Source organism: Heterodontus francisci, chromosome 9 (genome assembly GCF_036365525.1).
Source record: "Heterodontus francisci isolate sHetFra1 chromosome 9, sHetFra1.hap1, whole genome shotgun sequence".
NCBI lineage: Eukaryota > Metazoa > Chordata > Chondrichthyes > Heterodontiformes > Heterodontidae > Heterodontus > Heterodontus francisci.
In genome coordinates this window covers 92,513,062-92,536,088 of record NC_090379.1, presented here as the reverse complement: position 1 = coordinate 92,536,088, position 23,027 = coordinate 92,513,062, and the positions used below count along the sequence as shown (strand labels likewise).

The following is a 23,027-nucleotide window of genomic DNA, read 5'->3' as shown; positions in this document are numbered from 1 at the left end:
CCCTGAACTCTCACTATTTCCTCTTTGAATGACTCCCACTGGTCTGATGTAGACTTTCCTACAAGTAGCTGCTCCCAGTCCACTTCGGCCAGATCCTGTTTTATCGTATTATCTGGAGATTACTGCTTTTGAGGTTCTGCTTGCTCATTTCTTACCTAGCTCACTAAACTCTTTCCGCAGGACCACATCCCTCTTCCTAACCATGTCGTTGATACTAATGTGGATGATGACTGCTGGCTGTTCACCCTCCCCCCTCAGGGTGTTCTGCAGCCATTCAGTGACCAGGATTATAGTTTTAATGCCATCTTTACCACTAAATTTCATTGCACAGCACTCATTGTAAACAGCACATATTTAATGAAACTAATTTAACTTGCAGAAAATGCTATTATTTGGGACATATGCATCACTGACAGGGTCCTCAGCATGCTCAGCGACAGGAGACCAAAGAGCCAGTTTCCTCCATTCAAGTACTGAGGCTTTTTGGAAAGCTTCGGAGATCAGACACAAGGGTGGTGGGGCCACAGGTTAAAGGTTAAATTTGATGACAATACCATCAATCATTAACTTCTTGCACAGACAATTTATCACCATCGATGCATATACTAACATTTCCAGTCAGCCATGTTTCAAGACTGGACAGATAACAGGAGACGCAAATGGTTCTCATCATGCCATTTTCAGCCAGAAATCAGCATATAATATTAGCAGCTATTGGTGGAGAGTGGGGTGGGGGAGGGGGGAGATAACTTACTTAAGTGGTAGCAAGTTTTCAAGTTAGTAAGAGGGCCTTTTCTTTCACTGTCTAAACTATGCATCTGTGGAAAACAATGACATGAACTTGAACCAGTAGAATCTAAACCTAGAAAGATGAATAAACATCCTTAGACAAGAAACTAATCAGTAAGGTAGAGGAAAGTTCCAAGAAGAGCAAAGGATAAGGATTAAGAAGGGAGGGAAACAGTTCTGTTTGATAAATAGGTTATTTAAAATTAATTGTGTTCATAGACCAATAGTGCAGGAACATACGTTTCCTCTCCTCCAGAATTTGATTCCAGTAGGGGAGGCAGGAAGGAGGATGGAAAATCATTTTAATTTAAAAATACATGAGCATTATTTAGCATAAGCAGACACTCAGGATGACGTATATTCTTCGATCAGATATATCAAGATTTGACAACCATTTGCCTACTTAAAACAGTCTTAGATTTTAGGTTCCTCAGCTTAAAGCTATGCAAAGTTTTCTTTTAAATTGTGATTCGGCATCCAAATCCTCCTTGCATGAAACTTATAAACAATATCAAGTCTATTTTTTTGACCCTGTCCCAGACCCATGGGGAGAAAACATATCGAAAAACTAATTTCTGAAATTAAGTACATCAATTTAAGGGAACATGCACATTGGCCATTGCATTTAATACTGAACCATGTGGTTAAATAATTGGACTTTTCATCAGCATTCCTTCCTATTAAACTAAGTAGTGCAGAAATAATCAAGTAAATTGCCACTTGTTCTTGTACCAAATTACAATAGGCATCAAGTTATAAAACCTAATAAAATTATTGGATCAAGATTTAGATTATTTTCTCCTAGATAGTCACCAAACCAGACAACTAAGAAGTTGGCTCTGAATATTGAATGAAGAGTTGTCCAAAAAGACCTTTATTTGGAAGGAACTAATTTGCAGGGCTGTAAGGAAAAGGCTGGGGTAGGAGACTAAATTGGACAGCATTATTTCAAAGAGGCAGGATAGGCAAGTCAGACCGAATGACTTCCTTCTGTGCTGTAAGATTTTATGATTGTCCTTGCCCATCACAAGCTCCACTCCCATCCATTCCCCTCCTGGCCATTGTCTCAGGCTGAACCAGATGGGCTGCATTCTTGGTGCCCTACTGGGTCCTGAGCAAAGTTCCCTCTAACATGCACGTTTGCTTGGCCACACAGCAACCCGAAAGTTCCCGTGCAGGCCACGCACAAGCCAGCTGCTTTAAGTTACCGCGTGTGCATAGTTGAGCTAAATAATTTAAAGGGCCCGCAAACTAAAAAAAATTAGAGAGGTTACATTGGTCCTGCACTAAGCTTCTGGCCTCCATGACAGAGAATATCAACTTTCACCTGTTCAACAACACCTACCTCCACCCCTACCTCAATCCATTTGCTGTCAAAACACTCATTTTTGCCTTTGTGACTTCCAGACTCAACTATTCCAATGCTGAGCTGGCCTGCTTCCCAAAACATACCTCCACAAGCTTCCCACACCAAGGCCACTCACTTACCACCCTGTCCTTCCCAACATATACGAGCAACCAGGACCTCAACACCTCCAATTTAAAATTCTCTTATTGTGTTGCAATCCCCTCATGTTCTCATCCCACCTCTAGGCTGACAATCCTCACTGGAAATTTGCTTTCCTCAGACTCTGGCTTATGTGTTCTCCACAATCCCTCACCCCCTTGCTTTGCCCCACCACTGGCAGCTGCATCATCAGCCCCCCAGGTTCCACACTCCTTCCCTAGATCCCACAGCCTTACCAACTCCTTTAAGAGCCTTCTTAAAAGCACCTCTTTCACCAAACTTCGAGACACCCCAACTAATATCTCCTCCCTTATCATTTCTGATTACATCTCTATAAAGAGCTGTGGGACATTTTTCTACGCTAATGGTGATATACAAATGCAAGCAGTTGTTGTTTTTACAAAATGTGGTTTCTACGTTATCTTTTCTTTTTAAAAAACATTATTTAAACCTATTATGGGCCTAAAAGAAATGGAGAAAATAGGTTCCCAAGCAATTTCCTCTTCCTTACATATGGAATGCGGATGCTTTACTCCTCTGCTTAGTATTGTCCATGAAGTGTAATTACTTCAGGATGTTATTTCTGTTATCTTGGGCCCTATCAACAGTAACAAAAATTCACCTGTTGAATTGGTAGGAAGTTAGCAAGGTTTAGCAATCATATCCCCAGGGTTCAACTAAACACACTCTACTGGAACAAACCCCTGTAACTTGTCAAAATGACTTACTCAAAACTCTGGCGAATGTCAGTAAAACTTGAAATTGCTGCCAATATGGCAGACGAATTTTGCGACAGTTTACAAAGAGCCACAAAAGTGGTGAAGCAATCACAGTACATCACCAATGGAGGGCAAGTTTTTAAACTTTGCAACAACTTTTACTTGCAGTGAAAAAGCAGGGAAGCAGACATCATTTTTAGCAGGGATGTAGCAGAGGATGTACTAGACTGTACAGAGCATACCATCTTTTTATTTCAAAAAAAGAGGTTCAACATGAATGAAGATTATATGTCTTTTGCTTAGTCCTGATCAACATACCTTCCACCATAAAGTATAGTCAGGCTGAGGTTTTACCACTTGTACATTCAACAGCCTGCAATTTTCATTTTAAAGGACAGGAAAATCACAAGCTGCCGACTGCAGTGTAACCTTTAATGCAGAAAGAAACGTCCTAAGGCACTTCAGAGGCATAATTAAAAAAAAGAGGAATATCATACGAAAAAGACCATTGGCAATTTCTAGGCTGAGAAGTATTGTGATATAAAAAGAGAAAAAATATACAAAGCGACTCCTAACGATGCAGCTGCCCGCTGACGTCATCAGAGCGCTCCAAGCTGCACTCATGCACTCGGTGATACAGCGTATGTGCAGCCTACGTCTTGCCAGGACTAACCAGCGCATGCGCGGAAAAACACTCTTCCCCCTCGGCCACTCACGCCAGGCCGCTCGGTCTTCGCTTCTCCCTCCCCCCCACCCACCTGCCCTCTCGCTGCCCACTCCCTCCATACCCCCCTCCCCACCTGCGCGTTCCCCACTCCCCTCACTTCCCGGCCTTTGGCTGCCCACTCCCCCCCCACCGCCCACCCGGCTCTCCAGCCGCTTGTTCCCCGCTTCCCCATTCCTTCAGAAGCTAGCTCTCGGCCACGGGCCGCTTCCCTCCTCTCGGCCATTCACTCTGCCCGAAGAAGCAAAGCGGGCTGCGAGGGGTGACGAGGCGATGTAGGAGCGAGTGGCTGAGAGGGAAGGGGCGTGGCCTACAGCTACGCGGGAGATGGGGGGAAAGCGGGGAGTAAGCGGCCGGAGAGTGGGATGGCCCTGAAACCTCGTAAAATTACAGAGGGTTGCAGCACTGTCAGAGGTGCTGTCCTTCTGATGAGACTTTAAACAGCGCAATGTTCTCCGTCTATCAAACACGCCCATTGTGTGCTGCCATGGGTTGAAGTCGTCTTTCTGTGATAAATTGAACAGCACCATCTTTAATCCTGGCAGCAGCGACATTTAAGTAGATGAGGCTGCATTTGCACTTGTACTAGTACAGCGCCACCTAGTGGTTGCATTGCCAGCAAACGCAGCTAAAAATATATTATTGATCTGTTGTGTATTTCCTGTTTCTCTTCATGTAATTTCTTGTTTTTGTATTTTCTGTTTTTATTTCAGACTTCTGGGATCTGCAGTATTATGCTTTTGTTCTAATATATTATTTTGTGAATGGAGTACCACAATATACATGATTCACCTTTAATTTTCAGTCTAGTTTGTACCAAATAGTCAATTCCTAAAGGCTGGCCGATACCAATTTGAGTGTTTTAGTCCCTATATTTCTGGGATAGTGGAGACTAAGTGCAATCACTGCAACTCAAATTGCCCTATTTCCAAGGGATGGGCTTTTGACTGGCTGGAAAGATTTACTTTTAAACTGGCTTTCAGTCCCTAAAACACAAAGTTGTGGCCATCTTCAAGATGAATTAAAAAATACAAGAAGGAGTGAGAGACAGCGACATGAATATAAATGGAGAAGCAGGGAACAGGAGGAAAATGAGCAAACAGCACTGTTGAAGTGCTCAAACATAATTTTTGATCAAAGATGTTTCCCTTAACCAGCTAGCAACCTTATGGTTAAAGTGGTTTCACTGTCAACCTAATGCAGTGTCACAGTCTCTCCTCTGCTGTGTACTTCCTGTGGTCAAGAAAGGGGAAAGGCAAGAGATCTGTTCTCAGACTTTCCCTCAACCTTATAGTGCTGGTAACAGCAGCCTGGCAACAGCTCTCCCTGAAATTCCAGCACCTAATCAAGATTGCATACTGTGCAACATAGGTACAATTGAATCAGTCTGTGTGCCTCGCTGCTATGGCTCTGTGTCACATTAAAAAATTGGTAATCAGACTCAAATTTATGATATTCCTGCAATCCCATGTTTCTGTGCACTGCAGCAAAAAACAGGCAGCAATAGCATTGTATTTTATGTTAAAAGACGCAATGTAAAAATCATAGCCCGGACATTAGTGGAGGTGGAGTGAATAAAAGTTGGTACAGTTGGCTAGCTTTCAATTAGCTGGGAATAAAGTGTGGGCTGAGAGAACACATACACAAACTTTTTCAATCATAGACAAGTTGAAATATAACTACATAATATCATGTTACAAAGTAACCAGTGAAGCTCCAGGTAATGGCAAGTAGGGAGTCTTATTTATCAAAAAGAGAGAGAGAGAGACAGCACTGAAACAGGCCCTTCGGCCCATCGGGTCTGTGCCGACCAACAGCCACCCATTTATACTAATCCTACATTAATCGCATATCCCCTAGCACATCCCCACCATTCTCCTACCACCTACCTACAACTAGGGGCAATTTACAAAGGCCAATTTACCTATCAACCTGCACATCTTTGGCTGTGGGAGGAAACAGGAGCACCCGGCGGAAATCCACGCGGTAACAGGGAGAACTTGCAAACTCCGCACAGGCAGTACCCAGAACCGAACCGAACCCGGGTCGCTGGAGTTGTGAGGCTGCAGTGCTAACCACTGCGCCGCCCCAACGCCACTGTGCTGCCCCAAATTGGAGAATATTCACATTAATAAGTCTGCATTTCCATGAGTCTGGGATGAAAAATTTGGCTAGAGTTTCATGGTATCTTACAAAGGATGGTTGTGTTAGAAAGGAATCCAGAAATTAGATTTCACCGGGTACCATAATCTGCAGGCCATGAGTGAACTATGAAGCCGATCGCTTGGTTTAAAATTATGGAAAGCAACTTTGAAACACAACAGGCTATTTCAGCAAATATTCATGTTATTAAGCACACATCTGTCCGACACCTAACCAAGACTGCATACTCTGTAACATACGTGCACAGTGGCGCAGTGGTTAGCACCGCAGCCTCACAGCTCCAGGGACCCGGGTTCAATTCTGGGTACTGCTTGTGTGGAGTTTGCAAGTTCTCCCTGTGACTGCGTGGGTTTTCACCGGGTGCTCCGGTTACCTCCCACATCCAAAGACTTGCAGGTGGTAGGTAAATTAGCCATTGTAAATTGCCCGTAGTGTAGGTGGTAGGGAATATGGGATTACTGTAGGGTTAGAATAAATGGGTGGTTGTTGGTCGGCACAGACTCAGTGGGCCGAAGGGCCTGTTTCAGTGCTGTATCTCTAAAAAAACTGAATCAATCTGTACGCCTCGCTGCTATGCCTGTGTCACATTACAAAATTTGAGTCCAAATACCAATTTATGATACTCCTGAAATCCCACATTTCTAGATACTGCAGCAAACAACAGGCAGCAATAGCATAAAGCATTCCATTTTATGTCCAACGACGCAAAGTAAAAATCATAGCCCGAACATTTGTGCAGATGGAGTGAAAAAAAGTTGGTACATTTGGCTAGCTTTCAATTAGCTGGGAATTACTCTGTGGTACTCAAGAGTTCCATTGGATTGCAGGAAGTTGAACCCAGAATGTTCACCATGCTTAAATGTAATTGTTACTTGTAGGCTGTAAGGTTATCAGCTACTGTGATAAGTTTCACAAAGAACTTCCAAATATGCAATAGTGTGCTGTTTGAAAAAAAACTGGCTAATCTTATTGCTCACAGGCAGTCTGGGGTTTGAAGCGTGATTATGTTTATCTGCGAATCTTTAAGCCTACTGTTCAGGTACATGATGTGAGGAAGTGGTCTAAATGGATCTTGCAGTGAATCAGAATTAATTATTACTGTTGCAAGCTTCTCCAAAGTGGCAGCTACTTGACTCATTTCTTCATTATTTCAACAACCTTTCCAGGTTTCTTCTGCATTTTTAAACAAAAAATATTCAACTATAATTTGTTGGTGTTACAAACAAAATGTGACAAAACACGCACAACTGATAAAATAAATATATGTGGAAACTTAAGTTAAAAAAACTACAACTTTACCAGCATGTGAGTTGTTTAATCCTACCCATAAAAACATAATTAGTTGCTTTAGACAAGTGAATAGATTTCACCATTACACAATTAAAATTTAGAGTCTAAGTAGTCTTAAGTCTCAATTTCAGAAGTAGCAATAATGCCACAGCTCACCTATAACTCAAATTAATAAAAGAGACATCAATTAGTTCTCCTTAAAGAGAACATCCAATGACTAAGTGAACAAATGCACTTTATACTGCAGCACAAAGTCTCACATAATGGAAACACAAGAACAGTTAAGGACAAGGACCGCATTCAATCCATAATCTGTTTTAAGTTTGCTGATCTCAGCCAAGGGAACAAGAAGGGTGTTGCATCTACTTCAGAACTGGTTGGGAATAGGGGAGCTTCTACTTAATATCTGGCAACCACTTTATGAGCATGCATCTGGATGCTGGGTGAGGACAGAGTTCAGTTCAGCTATCTTGATCAAGCACTCCCTGTACAGACTCATACATAAGGAATCATGGAATAGAATCATAGAAATTTACTAAGAGTCCATCTGGCCCATTGTGCCTTTACTGGCTTTCTGATAGAGATGCCTACTTAGGCCCATTCCCCTGCCCCCTTTCCTGTACCATTGACTTTTTCTTCTTCAAATTTTTATTCTCTTCCCTTTTAAAAGTTTTTATGGGTTCTGCTTTACCACTACTTCTGGTATGGCATTCCCCATCTTAACAACCCATCTGTGTAAAAAAAAAATGCTCCTAATCCCTTCACTTTTTTGGTAATTATACACTTCCCTTTGAAAAACCAGTATTTCTGGTATGGCATTCCTCATCTCAACAACCTGTGCAAAAAGCTGCTCCCAACTTCTCCCTTTACTTTTTTGATGATTACATCACATTTCTGCCTCTGGTTACTGGCTCATTGACCAGAGGAAATAATTTCTTTCTTTGTGATCTAATCAAGCCCCTTTCTAATTTTGAGAACCTCCATAGGATTCTTTGAAGAAGCAACAGAAAGCGTCATGTAGTAGAACTAATATATTTGGATTCCCAAAAGGTCTTTGATAAGGTACTGCATAGTAGACTAATTACTAAGTCAGAACATGGAGTCGGAACCATTAGTAGAATGGATAATAACCTGGTTATAAGACAGAAAATGGAGGGTAAAGGTTAAAAGCAGTTACTCAGATTGGCAAAAGGCTTGAAGTGGTGTTACACAACAATTGATGCTAGGACCACTGTTGTTCACTGATGCAAATCATTTACATAAATTATTTGGACTTGGCAATCAGAATTACAATTTCAAAATTTGCGATGACACCATATTGTGTAGGTGCAGTTAATACAGAGAAGAAATGCAGCAAAATACAGGCAGATATTAACTAACTTGCAGATTAGGCATATAACTGGAAAATTAACTTCAATATAGATAGGTGCGAGGTAGTACATTTTGATAGGAAGAATAAGGAGGCCACATACTTCTTGGAAAATAAGGTTCTAAAAGAGGTTGCGTAAGAGAGGGATCTGTGGGGTACAGATACATGAATCATTAACAGTAGTGACGTAGGTTAATAGGGCCATTTAAAAAAAAAGCAAACAAAGCAGTGGGGAGTAGAACTGAAAAACAGAAAAGTTATGTTTTAAAAATTACTAGAATGATACCAGAACTGAGAGGTTATACAGAAAGAAAAACTGAACAGGCTAGGACTAAGTTGGAAGGCTGAGACGTGACCAGAGGTCTTCAAGATGATGGAAGGGTTTGATAGGGTAGACATACAAAAGATGTTTCCACTTGCAGACTCCTTTTAAAAAGTTGTGCTTTGCAGCCTATATTTGATCTACTACTTCTTCCTCCCCCCAAAAAACTTTCACCTCAGATTTCTCTGCATTAATTTTCACCTAGCATCAATCGATCCAAGAATAGCCTCTTGGATGAGTTGCCAAAGGAACACAGTCAACCATGGAACCTCACCTCAGCATGAATCACTAACCTGGGTGGGGGAATGGAATGGCAAAAAGAGTCCCCACATGTTTAGATTAGACAGCTGAAATGCAAATAATCTATTTTATTTCGAATGTAATTCCAGAAAACAAACCAACGAGAAAACACATTTGGACAAAGAGTTCTCTGACTTAACATTCATACTAAAATTATAGTATTTAAAAAGATAGATTTAAACTATGAACCAACACATACAAGGAAAGGTTCAATTAATAGAATCTTGGAGAGATTATTGATTGTTGAAAATTAATTTGTTTTACTTGTTTTTAATAAAACATATAAAACGTATTGTACTCTACATCCCTATTTCTAAAAACTAGGATTCTAAGAAATTTTTTTTAAAGACAACTTTAATTTGCATATCCACTTTTAAAGATCTGAACTTTTAAGTTGTGCATGTCTATTCCTTTTAAAAGGTTGTGCCATGCAGCCTATATTTGATCTACTACTTCTTCCTCCCCCCAAAACCTACACCTCAGATTTCTCTGCATTAATTTTCACCTAGCATCAATCAATCCAAGAATAGCCTCTTGGGTGAATTACCAAAAGAACACAGTCAACCATGGAACCTTACCCCAGCAATCCCATGCAAAATTTCCTTGGTGCTTTGGTGACTGGCACTTCCTGTTTGAATCACTGATATTATATCGGTTACCATTTTTAAGGCACCAAGATACAAGTTCAAAAATAGTTATCCAAATGTCATGTGTATACCTCAAATAAAGCCACTGCAGAAGATATAAGTGAGTGAAATGTAATAGAGTTCAAACCTACACTCACTTCAAATTCTTAAGGAGTTTCTTAAGGAATTAAAAAATAAATTAAGTAAGCTGGAACACAATCGAAATTTAGAGGGGCAGAAGGAAGAAAAACTATTATTCAGGAAGCAAATTGACTAGAGAGTAGGTTCAATCAGAAGCAGTGGCAACTGTTTTTCCATATCTGTCGGTTTGGGAAATCACTCAGTAACCAAGACAGTTTAATAATAAAGAATGGCAGGTTAATCTGATTACAAACACAACCAGCAGGATACCACTCACACCCCATCACTTGGTTACCTAAAGTAAAAAGTTCAAAGCAATCATAGTTTTCACACGGAGGTGTTCTAATTGCTGGAAAAGTACAGCCGGTTGGCCCTTGCTCAAGGAGCCAGGAAGTACTCCATGCAGCCCTCCTTCAAATAGAATACACACTACATCCCAGAAGTTTATACTCTATGCAAGCAAGCCTATCTGTGAAATGGTATTAAGTAATGCTTTCAAGATGGTTTAAAAATAATTTAATCTTTAATGGGTGAAATGATTAAAAGAGCTTTGAGATGAGTTATTATTTTGGTTAGAACAGGAGGCAAAGAGGGAAGAGAAATCATTTAATACTTTAGTGTATTTGAAAATACCAAAATAACTTATAATTATAATCATGAATCACATACATTTGAAAGATCACTCAACACTTGAAAGTATGCGACTGAAAAAGAGGAATGAAATTGTGTAATCAAATCCAGAGCTCGCATTCATGCTTTAACAGTAACGCTTATGAAAAAGTACAATGAGAAGATGTTAGACAACTTCTAAGCAGCTTTACAAATCTCATAATATTAAGTCTTTTGATCTTAAGCATTCATGTGGCAGCCAATGTTTTATACCAAAATGCTATGCTTAGTTAATTACAAAAAGAATTCACCACCAGCAAAGTAAATTTACATTTATCAAATGAACAGTTTTATTTGCAGGAAGTTTCTGAAATTGACATTTTTAATTCCCAAAATCCACAATGCATCACAAAGCACACATATACAGCATTGTTGACTGTTCTCACATCATGTCAACGTTTTACATATATTCTAATTATTTTTCACAAGAAAAATACTTTTGTAATAACAAGGATTTGATCACCTCCAGGTACAACTTCTCTAATACTCTTTTGCTGCTCTTCCCCCACCCTCCCTCCCTAATCAACAAACACTCTTCCTAAATTCACCAAACAGCAATCTATCTTCCACTAAGTTCCGCTAAACCAACTATCTCGAGACTCACCATCTCACTGGCTCCCCATCCTCAGCACATTGATTCTAAGATCCTCTCCTTCAAATTCCTCCTTATACCACCCAACTCTGCAATGCAGCTTGCATCATACACTATTCAGGATCTAACCAACTGGGTTTCCTCCCTCCTATATTTGCTCTGTCATTAGTAGGAGTGTCTTCAGCCATCATGCATCGACACTCTGCAATTCCATTCCCAAATTCATCTATACAACAATAACTCTCCTCGCACCTTCAAAAGTCTCTACCAGTTTGGCTCAGTAAGTAACACTATCACCTTAGTGGGAAGGTTGCGAGATCAAGTCTCATTGCAGACCAGAGCACAAAATTTAGGCAATCCAGAACAATCCAGTGCTTGTTCAGTTGGACATAAAAGATCCCATGACATGAATCAGAGGAGCACTTATGCTCAATACATCATTGAGCGTACCCTTCTTCTAAGTCACTGTCTAAATCATGCAAAATGTCAATTTCTGAACTGGTGATTGGCCTATAACAGCAAGTGACAATGCAACCAGGTCAAGGCCTTCCTCTTCACTCTGACTGACAGTTATATCCAAGTAATGTCAGGCCTAGAGAAAGTGGAGGGAAACAAAGGTTAGGCTTGTAGTTTGGCTTGCAAGACATGTCAGATTGCTGTCGGCACTAGGCACAACAGATTGCCGTCTTCAGCAGGTAAGTCAGGGCATCTGATTTGAAGGAATGAAGCATCAAGAGAAGAGATGAAAAGTTATTCACAAACCTTCCTGTGGGAACAGTCCTCCACCATTGCCATCACCTATGGCTCCTGTCCAAGATTTTGTCTCTTTCAAAGGGAGTGACAGTGCAGCTTGCTTCCTTGTCACATGCAAGTTTCTCCTGTGTAGGAACTAAGGGGTTAACATCTGCCATGTTTAATCTGTTGTTACTGTACTACTTGAATGAAACTGTGCAGGTTACAGCCCGCTGCTGATTACGTGAGGTGCTATGGTTTTAAAAGTAGAATGCTTTTAAGAAATGATGCCGTTATGCTTGGTACTTTGTATGTTGTATCAATGCACATTAGGATTAAGTTGTGTACTTTAATGTCTGCAATCGCTGTTTTGTGAAATGTATATTTGTATTCTGTACTGGAAAAATGGTGAAAGACAGAGTGTTTACTGCAGCAACAATAGTAGAAGTGACTTTTGAAATAAGGCAGGATGTCTGATGACCGCCTCTCGCTATTTCAATGAAGGGAGACTCAAAGTCACAATAACTGATAGACTTGCAGGCCTCATAGGGATGGAAATGTAAATGAAGATATTCGGAGGCCATTCATAACTGGAATGTTGAGGGGATACTAAACCTTCCCCATTGTGAGATAATTACTTAGGCCATCAAATCATCTGTAGAGACAATGTATGGAAGGTGAGGTCATACCTGACCAAACAAAATGGTTACATTGAAATATGGCCTAATATGGAATGAAGAAACCCTCAGAGGGGTAAAAGAAAGATACTGACAGACATCATCGTGCAGCAACAGAGGAAGAAGAAAAGATCATCAGTCAACAGTGAAGAGACACGTGCCGCAGTCAACCAGAGGTTGAGGACTGGTGTTCCACAGTGCATGCGACTGCTTACCACTGCCTTTTGTTAAGTATCACATTTTTGTACTTATTGTGATAAACGTAATAAATTCTGTAAAGCCTGCGAAAACAGACTCGTACCCAGAGTGGTTTGTAGCTAGTCTGAACTGAAAGTCCCTCTGAGATCAGCTCTCCCAACTTCGTCTGAAATTGTAATTGACCCAAGTCTACAATTAAATTAAAGCAAACCCCATATCTTACACCTGTGAGAACAGTAGAAGAGGGGAAATACTTGCCTCCAATAAAAAGGCTTTCAGCTGTCACCATACAGACTGTTCTTCATTGTGGGAACGATGACAATATTTGTGAGGGGAAGAGCAACTTTTTAAGTGTGTAATGAAATGCATAAAGGTGGTACGCCAAAGTCTTCCCTTCTTAATGATATGGTTGGTGGGGGGTGGTGGAGGAAGGTGGGGGGACAAGCAAATGACAGATTGTGCAGAGATGAAGACAGGGGTCATGCAGTGTATAACAGTAACAATGAGGGATTTTAGAAAAGACTCCAAACTCTGATGAGTTCATTAAATCACTGTACCTAGGTCCTGGTGTACATATTGCTGTCATTGACACGCTGTGCGACTACCTCCCGAGACCATCTGGCAACTTGCTGTGGTACATACCAATCATTCAAAGAATGCATCATGCAAAAACCCCGATCTGCACCATCATGATCTCCACTGCCACGTTAGAGAACCTAGGCAACCCTCCCAGTCCCTTCAAAGTCCCCAGGTATCTTTCTCCACTTCCTGAGTTTTGCCACTGCAGTTGGCTGTTAATCCTTTTAGTTGCTGCAGGCCTTTAAGACAAAGTTACCAACCCTACATGAGAAAAATTACAGCATTTAAAAAATTAAATCTTTACACTTTCTTTGAACATTTTCATCTATTAATTCTAAAAATTTTGGAGATGGGGGGAAAAAAGCTATTCAGTTGACAGTCAAGAGTCATTTGATCAAGTAATGAAGAGTCTGTACGCTTTCCAATTGCCTCCCATTGCAAGGGATGACCAATTGAGGTGCGTGGAGGTGGAGTTATTGAAGGTAAGAAGCCATATGATGAAACCTCCAAGAGTAATTCCAGCTAGAGTTAGCAACCATACCTGAAGAACATGGTGCAGCATCTGGCTTCCAACCCATAATACGCAAGCTACCTATAGGACTTACATTTGCAGCATGCCATCACATGCAACTGAAGAATCATCCAGAAAATTGCCCCAGTTCCCCTCTCCTTTGGGTGGGCAGCTACCAATCCTGCCTCAATCCCACACACCAAAATTGGCCTCTATACATTCTCATACAGTCCTAAAGTACAACTGATAACTGAAAACTAACAGCCAGTTCAATTTAAGATTTGCATGTTACAAGGTGTTCTTAGACATCTTGCACGTATTACAAGCAGAGGGTAAAAGCTCTCCTAAACACTGAAAAGCCAGCAAACATAACCAATCCAATTTAGGAGAGTTAATATTATTCAAATTGGACCCGAGGTACTGAAATCAATACTCTTTCTTTTTAAAAAAGTGATGGGGCAAACTCATGATGTTCAATTTGTCATTAGTTGAGGAGACATGAACTTTTGCCCACAGTCCTAAATTTGTGTCTGGAGTAAATCTTTTCCATGCAAAGATCTGGTGTTAATACTTTGGCTGTTATTGCGTATTAAACAGCAATTGGCATTGACTGTGCAAATTTACTCAGAATTTACTGGATTCTCCACATTATTGTGTTAATATTTTTCCAACTGGTGTTACAGCACTGGAGGAAGTTAGCAGAGCTCTACTGGAGAAAGCAGAGCAGGAGATATAGGTGGACAGGTTTTTCCAAAAGCTTTGCAGCTTGGGTTTTATCTGTAAACTTAAATTTACAGCTCTCCTTTTACAACTCATTGATATACAGGGTGAAAAGCTGAGTCCTCAGTACAGATCCCTGGGAACGGCATTTGCCACATTCTGCCAATCAGGTCACATTCCTTTAATCCCCACTCTCTGTTTCCTACCTCCTAACCATTTATCAACCTATGTCACAAGGTTACCTCCAATTTAGAGTGCTTTTATTTTTGTTAATAATCTCTTGTGCAGAAGCTTATCAAAACCTTCTGGAAGTCCATATAGAGCAAAGGAGTAGCTACAGCAGCAGGAGGTTTTTGGTCCAGGAGGTACAGGGCCAAAGGAAACAAACTTACAGCATTCCATACTATCTCCTGCAGTGCAATTATCACCAAACTGCCATCTGCCTGGAGTGAGAGAAATTAAAATTGTACACTGCCTTTTTGTTGCCCTGGCTCTTGGTTTGGTATTGTTAATTCCCAACACAGGGCGAAACTAACTTCCAAGTGAGGTACAAAAGCCAAATACTGCAGATGCTGTAAATCTGAAACAAAAAGAGAATATGTTGGAAGTACTCAGCAGATCAGGCAGCATCTGTGGAGAGAAAATTTGTTCAAATGTTAACTCTGCTTTTTCTCTCCACAATTACTGCTTGGCCTGCTGAGTATTTCAAACACTTTCTGTTTTTGCTCCAAAATGAGGTAGGTTTATATGAATTTATCTGAGGCTGGTGAATTATTCAAGATCAGAATTCCAATGTACTTCTGACTTTGGGACTATAAATTACAGGCACTGATTGGAGGACAAGTAAAAATCTTTATGATTGTTCATTACTTTGTTGTGTCTTTGTCAGAAAACTTCCCAATTAATCTCTGAAAAAAGTGCAAAAACAGTTAATGAGCTGCAATAGATATTGAATTCTTTCCATTCAATGCACATATTGGCTCTATTCATGTTGTGAAATTGATTACAGGACGTTAAGGTGGAACTTGTCAATAACGTCCAAATCATTAACCATTATAAGGTTAAATCCACAGAGCTGCTGAATAGAGCAGTTGGCTGTGGCTATGTTTGTATAACAGTTGAACAAGCAGAGTATCACAGCTAGTAGGAATGCTAAGTAATTGTACAGTCAGATGATATAAAGAGTCAGGTGGGAATTCAAGTTCTGAAACTCTCACCCCTGCCTTTGCCATCTTTGGACTTGCCTATTCCCCAATCCTATCCTTCCCACTTCCCATAAACTTCAGTTCATCCTAAACTCTGCTGCCCACATCTCACTCACCTATTACCCCCGTCCTTGCTGGACAGTGTTGGCTCCTGGCCTCCCAGTATCTCCAATTTAAAATGATCAACCAGGTGTTCAATTCCCCTCATGGTCTCAGCCCCCTCAGTTTCTGTAACCTCCTCCAGCCCTATAATTCCACTACTGCAACAAGTTTTCCCCGACTCTGGCCTTTTGAGAACTCTCCTGTCCTTTTGCTCACTGTCGACAGCCGTGCCCTGAAATCTTCTCCCCATCATCCCGTTGGATACACCTCGGTGACCAGGCTTACGGCCACCCCTCCAGATATCCTGTTCTTTCGCTCAATATCCAGTTTTATCTGTTTCCTCCTCAATAATTGTTTTACCAACATGCAAACAGACCAGTATCTCACAGCAGACCTTTTTATTATGAATCTTCAATCTTGTCGACTTTTGATCAGCTCAGGCACAACGATTCGGCTTATTTAGACATCAATTTTGTAGTCCCCTGCAGAACAAAATGGTAATCTGCCTGATCTGAAACTCGACTAGGAATAGTGAAAACAGGAGCTACACCTGGACAGGGATGCTATCTCAGACATGTATCAGCACCAAGAACCAGACATGTAAATGTTGGATCAGAAGTTGCTAAGAGGCTTGTTGTAGAATAGGATATTCCAACACTGTTGCTAATTCAGCACAGGCTGGGGACTGAACCTGGGGGCCTTGGGGTCTGCATGGTTCAACTGTTCAATGGATCAACTTGCTAGACTGCCAGGGTAGATTGGATAGTTTAAACATACCAGACAAGGTGGGTGCAAAACAAAACAATATATAAACATTTTAAGGGCAAAGGGCAGTACACTTTTAGGTTTGGCAAGACAGCGGAGTATACAAGTGGAATTATTACTGTGCTGGCCATAATCTTCCTATTCTCCTTGGGTACAGGGGTGGTGCCATCCTTGTTCAAAAAAGGGGAGAAGGATAAATCTGACAATTACAGGCCAGTCACTTTAACGTTGGTGGCAGGAAAGCTTTTAGAAACAACAATCTGAGAGAAAATTAACAGCCACTTGGACAAGCATGGATTTAACAAAGGAGAGCTACCACAGATTTGATTGGACAAATCATATTTGACTAACTTGACTTTGTTTTTGATAAGGTAACACAGAGAGAAGTACAGATAAAGTTACGTATATGGACTTTCAAAAAGGGTTTGAAGAAGTGCCACATAATAGACTTGTTAACAAAATTGAAGCCTGTGGGATAAAAAGATCAGTAGCAGCAAGGATAGAAAATTAGCTAAGGAACAGAAAACAGAGTTGCGGTGAATGACTATTTTTCAGATTGGAGGGAGGTATATAGTGTTTCCCCAGGTTTCCGTAGTAGGACCACTTTTCATTTACATTTTTGGCTTGGAATTGGGGGAACATGGCACAATTTCAAAGTATGCAGATGACATGAAATTTGGAAGTGTAGTAAATTGCGAGGAAGAAAGCAATAGGTGTCAAGGGAGCACAGACAGGCTGATGGAATAGCCAGACAAATGGCAGATGAAATTCAATGTAGAAATGTGTGAGGTGATGCACTTCAGTTGGAAGCATGAGGAGCGAATACAAGCTAAATGGTACAATTTTAAAGGGGGTACAAGAACAGAGAAACTGATGGGAAGTTTGAGCAGACACCTTTGAAGGTGGCACAACAGACTAACAAAGCAATTAGTAAAGCATATGGGATCCTGGGCTTTAAAAATAGCAGGGTCGAGTACAAAAGCCAAGAAGTTACGCAAAACTTATATAAAGCATCAGTTCAGCCCCAACTGTATTGCGTCCAATTCTGGGCACCACACTTTAGGATGGAGGTGAAAGCTATGGAGAAGGTAGAAAAGAGATTTACTAGAATGGTTGCAGAGATGAGGGATTACAGTTACATGGATAGACTGAAGAAGCGCAGTTGTTTTCCTTAGAGCAGAAAAGGTTAAGAGGAGATTTGATAAAGGCGTTTGAAATCACAAAGAATTTGGACAGAGTAATAGAAGAGAAGCTTTGCCTCCTTACCCCTCCCCTCTAATTTTGGTAGAGTTTACAAAAAAATTGAAGCCCAGAAATATAAAGAAATTGAATACGAACAATTGAAACAAAAGGACTGCTGAACTGCTGTAATTTTAAGAAGGGTTCCTGATGAAGCCACATCTTGAATGTTAATCAGAGGTGGTACTCAAAACAAAATAAAAACATACACGGCACCTGCAACAGAAGCATGAAGTGTGACCCCATCACAGTATTACCAGAACGTTAATACTATTAATTATCTGCTGTGGTCTTGACATCTATAGGTACTCTTACTGACCACCAGTTACAACGACGACTTGCATTTATATAGCACTTTTAATGTAGTAAAACATTCCAAGATGTATAACAAAGAAAACAATTAAAAAATATTTTTGATACCAAACTACAGAAGGAGATACCAAGGCAGCTGAACAAAATGTTGGTCAAAGAGGTCGGTTTTGTGGAGCATCTTAAAGGAGGAGAAGTAAAGAGGTGGAAAGGGTTAGAGAGGGAATTGTTAAGCTTAGGGCCAAGGTAGCTGAAGGCACAGAGGCCAATAGTGAGATGGACAAGTGGTGAGAATTGTAGGAAGCAATTGATCTGGAAGGCTTTTAGGGCTGGAGGAGATTAGATATGGAGGGGTCAGGTATGGAGGGAGTTGAAAAAAAGAATGAGGATTTTAAAATTGAGACATTATTGAACCACAAGCACAGGAGTGATTGATGAACAAGACTTGGTGCGAGTTAAGATGTGGGCAACAGAGTTCTGGGTAAGCAGATATTTACATGGGCTGGATGATGGGAGGCCGACCAAGAGATCATCGGAATAGTCACGTCTAGAGGTAAGAAAGATCCGGCTAAGGCTTTCAGCAGCAGATGAGCTGGGGCAGGGTTGGAGTTGGGAGACGTCATGGAGATGGAAGTACGCAATCTTTGGTGATGGGAGTAGATGCGTGGTTGGAGGTCCACATCTGGGTCAAACACAACACCAAGGTGTGAATGATCTTGATTAGCTTCAGATAGTTGCCAGGGATGGAAACAGTGGTCAGGGAATGGAGTTTATGGCAGGGGCTAAAGCTAACAGCCTCAGTCTTCCAAATATTTAGTTGGAAGAAATTTCTGCACATCCAATATTGAATGTCAGACAAGCAGTTTGACAAATTAGAGACAACAGAAGGGACAGAAAGATGGTAGTGAGATATAGCTGAGTGTTGTCAACGTACACATGGAACCTGATATGTTTTCAGATGATATTGTCAAGGGGCAACACGTAGATGAGAAATAAGAGGGAGCCAAGGATAGATCCTTGTGGAACTTCAGAGGTAACGATGCAGGAGTGGGTAGAGAAAAGTCATAGCAGGTGATTATCTGGTTACAATTCAATAGATCACAATGATGGAACCAGGCAACAGCAGTTCCATGCAGTTGGACAATGAATGAAAGGGAATCATTAACAAACCAGCTAATGGTGGGGGGGGGGGGGGGGGGGGGACGGTGGCGGGGGGAGCTAGGAAGGGAAGTTGAGTGGTCAAGTTTAATTGGAATTGGGTCAATGGAGGATGGTGGTGTGGTCAACTGCGTCAAAGGTTACAGATAGGTCAAGAGACAATTTACCATGATCAGAGTCACATAGAATGCAATTTGTAACTTTGATAAGGGTCTCTTCACTACTGTGGCAAACCAGAAACCTGATTGGAGGGAAAGATGGACATGGATTTGGGAGGTGACGACATAAGGTCAGAAGTGGGGATGTTCGCTGATAATTGTACTATGTTCAGTACCATTTGCAATTCCTCAGATACTGAAGCAGCCGTAGAAATGCAGCAAGACCTGAACAACATTCAGGCTTGGGCTGATAAGTGGCAAGTAACATTCACGCCACACAAGTGCTGGACAAAGACCATCTCCAACAAGAGAGAATCTCCTTTTACATTCAATGGCATTACCATCATTGAATCCCCCACTATCAACATACTGGGGGACTACCATTGGCCAGAAACTGAACTCGAGCAGCCATATAAATACTATGACTACAAGAGTGGGTCAGAGACTGGGACTTCTGCGGCGAGTAACTCACCTCCTGACTCCCAAAGCCTGTCCACCATCTGCAAGGCACAAGTCAGGAGTGTGATGGAATACTCTCCACTTGCCTGGATGAGTGCGGCTCCAACAACACTCAAGAAGCTCAACGCCATCCAGAACAGAGTACACTGGCTGTTGTTCCCCTGGGGTATGTATGGCAAGTTCTGCAAAATTCAACCACATACTTATGCAGGCCTAACCAATAAAAATGCTGTCTTATCCTGGCCTGAGTCTTTCAAATACCCACATGACCTGCCACTGGGATCTCATGGGCAATTCTCAAAATTTCACAACAGTACCCCAGGGGAACAACCACCTGATGAACTACAGCCCAATCCTCACCAGTGGGCCTCTGGAGAGGCCTCCACTTTCTCATTAGCATGTCATTCTTAATATAATAGTATTCGGGGACCTTTTCAGCTTCTGCCTCAGAACACGCCATTTGAGACAAACTTAAGTCAGAGTCTGTCTGTTGGGCCTCAATCAAAGACGATCTGCTGAACAATTCGTCATCGCTAGCCTTGGAAACATTTTCACCAACGTCCCTATCCAAATCCTTGAAAAAAGGTCTCCGCCAACCAAACACCCGAATTGTCCTCCACAACAACTGAATGCTTCTCATCTTGCTTAATCTCATCAACCTGGGATCTTGTCACTGCACAATCTGGGAATATTCCAGGAAATTCCTCCTGCAAAACTTCAGTTTCAGAAACCTCAACTGGCTTTTCCATAAAAAATCTTATCCCCAGCTAAGTCATTCCCGAGCAACAAATGTAAATCCGGGACAATCTCCACTGTTACTGGACCAACAATTAAATCACATTACAAATTAACCTTATGCAATGGAACGGATAAATGTCACTCCTCAATGCCCCGCATCATGACTTTTGCATTTATAGCGCTATCGGGCGGAAGATCCATGTCCTTTGCTACCATTAACGACTGAGTTGTCCCTCTAAGCAGCACAATTAGCTTGCCTGCTTAATCTGACAAATATGGGGACACCGTACCCGAGCACAAAACTTCTATACCCTTCAGGGACCTGACTTAATTTGTTAGCACACAAGGGAGAACACTTCTGTTCACTAGCCAAAACCGCCAAAGCCACTGATTTGTCAACAGCATTACCTAATGGGGCATTCTTTTCAGGACAAGCTTTTGGTAACTCTACTAGAGCTACTGGTTTGTCCTTTAACTTCCAGCATTCTGATTTTTTATACCCTCTTTTCTTCTAAAAATAACACGTTGGTCCTTTTAACTCAACCCTAGTCTCTTGACTATTTTTTTTTTAAACCACTCTGAGGGTTGCCTATATTCTCTCACTAAAACTGAATCTCTGCTCATTATCCACTCCCTTTCTTTCCAGCTCCTTTCAAAGTTTCCAAATGGGAACCTGTAACTGCTGCTTTTATGGGTCAATTCATAATCATCTGCCATTTTTGCAGCATTTATTTTACCAACTTTATGTTCTTCCAGATGGGACCTTATTCCTGAAGGATACTATTTTTAAATTCCCCCATTAGGATTACTTCCCTAAGGTTTTCAAAGTCTTGTTCAATCTTCATGGACTGATACCAACAATCAAATATCATTTCCTTCTCTCTAGCAAATTCCATAAATGTCTGACCCGGATTTTTATTCCTGAATTTTCACATGTAAGCCTCTGGTACCAGCTCATAAGATTTGAGAACTGCAGTTTGAAACACTTTGTAATCACTTGACTGTTCTTCTGAAAGTGTTGAACATACCTCTAATGCTTTTCCCGCTAGCACACTTTGCAATAAAATTGTCCAACTTTCCTTTGACCACTGCAACTTCATAGTAAATTTTCAAAGGGCACGAAGTACATTTCAACTCCTTCTTCACTGAACTTAGGCACTAAACAAATATTCCTTGCCAAATCAAAACCAAGAGTTAAATCGGATTCATCCTCAAAATTCCCGTCACTTCCTATTCACGTAATCAAAGATTCTCTCTGTCCACTGCAAATTTCTTGGCTCTTCTTTTTGAAACACTCTTTTTTTTTCAAGGAAAGGTTTTTTTTTGCACTTATTAAGATGCTTTAAAACCTCACACCACACTTATATGTTAGACAGTCATCTTTGATGGTGAAATCTTTCCGGTTAAAAGTCCCAAACTCCTCCCTGTTGCAATGGGTTGGATCTCCCAGACCTTTTCAAAAATCAACGTCCTCTTCGCTCATTTCTCTGAGCCTTTTCCACCTGTTCATCTGTGAATAAGGTGATTCTTGGTGACCCTGCTGGCCTTCTACTTCTCCACAAGCTTCAACTTTGAAAACTGGTTCAATTCTTCACATCCTTTTGCTGGATTAAGCTCCTGAGAGTAGATGTCTCCTCTCTCTCTCTTGAGGCTGCAACTGCTGGTTGTCATCCTTACAGCCTGTCCTCAGGCTGCAACCAGTGGGTTCCCTTATTACAGCCTGTCTGCCTTTGGAAAATCTGTTAAATTTATTTGGACTCATAAGACAATAGTTTATTGTCCTGTTCAAATACGCAAAATCCAGAAGTCTGGTTTCACAGGGTCTGGGCTTTCCATTGTTCCCGGATGTTAACAGCTGCTTGGTATATTTGCATCTTCAGAATCACTGACTCCTTGTTTTACGAACTGAAAGTCTGGAAGGGCAAAGCCTATTGTTCTTCAGGTGTTACCCCTGCAGTCTCTCTTTTTTTCAAAAAAAGTCTTTGATCTGTCTTGTCCTTCAGCAGAGTGGATGCGAGGTCCCTGACCTTCTGGACTCCATCTTAAACTTTTAAAAATCATAATTTTTAAAACCATTATCATGTTACGAAGTCCACCATTCATAACAGTACATTGATGTTTTCATGCTAAGTGATCTGCTTTACCCAAATACCAAGTGATGCACACTCAGCGGTGCAACCCTCTGCTGCCAACTCTTAACATGAACAGTAGTCCTAAACCTAATACTTACTCTGTTACATAAAGACTAATCTTCTGCTCAACTTTG

At 41.1% G+C, this 23,027-nt stretch overlaps 1 protein-coding gene across 4 annotated transcripts in view; it reads right to left on the bottom strand.

Annotated features, from left to right (window-relative positions):
- dcaf5 (ddb1 and cul4 associated factor 5) overlaps positions 1–23,027 on the bottom strand; it is a 135,405-nt gene that overhangs the window by 35,713 nt on the left and 76,665 nt on the right. The gene's annotated exons all lie outside the window — the stretch shown is intronic.